At 41.5% G+C, this 383-nt stretch overlaps 1 protein-coding gene across 1 annotated transcript in view; it reads right to left on the bottom strand.

Annotated features, from left to right (window-relative positions):
• LOC106867288 (abasic site processing protein HMCES) overlaps positions 1 to 383 on the bottom strand; it is a 60258-nt gene that overhangs the window by 5529 nt on the left and 54346 nt on the right. The window lies entirely within an intron of this gene.

Below are 383 nucleotides of genomic sequence, written 5' to 3'. Positions count from 1 at the left end.
ATTTACAAAAAAAACAACAGACGAAACAGGTGGTGTAAACAACAAATGGATGTATTAGTATAACACTTGGGAATAGAGAAAGTTTTTAACGTTTTGAGCCTATGCTCTTCAACAGAAAAAAACAAGGAGAGAAAAAGATATAAATGTAGTGGTCAGCGATCTATCATGGCGAATGCCAGACAGAAAGATCACACAGGAGAGCTAAGACAAAGAGGATCATCATCATCATCATCATCATCGTTTAACGTCCGCTTTCCATGCTAGCATGGGTTGGACGACTTGACTGAGGACTGGTGAAACCGGATGGCAACACCAGGCTCCAATCTAAATTTGGCAGAGTTTCTACAGCTGGATGCCCTTCCTAACGCCAACAACTCAGAGAG

This window comes from Octopus bimaculoides, chromosome 21, assembly GCF_001194135.2.
Source record: "Octopus bimaculoides isolate UCB-OBI-ISO-001 chromosome 21, ASM119413v2, whole genome shotgun sequence".
NCBI lineage: Eukaryota > Metazoa > Mollusca > Cephalopoda > Octopoda > Octopodidae > Octopus > Octopus bimaculoides.
Note: the sequence above shows the minus strand (reverse complement) of the source record. Positions and strands in the feature narration are given on the sequence as shown.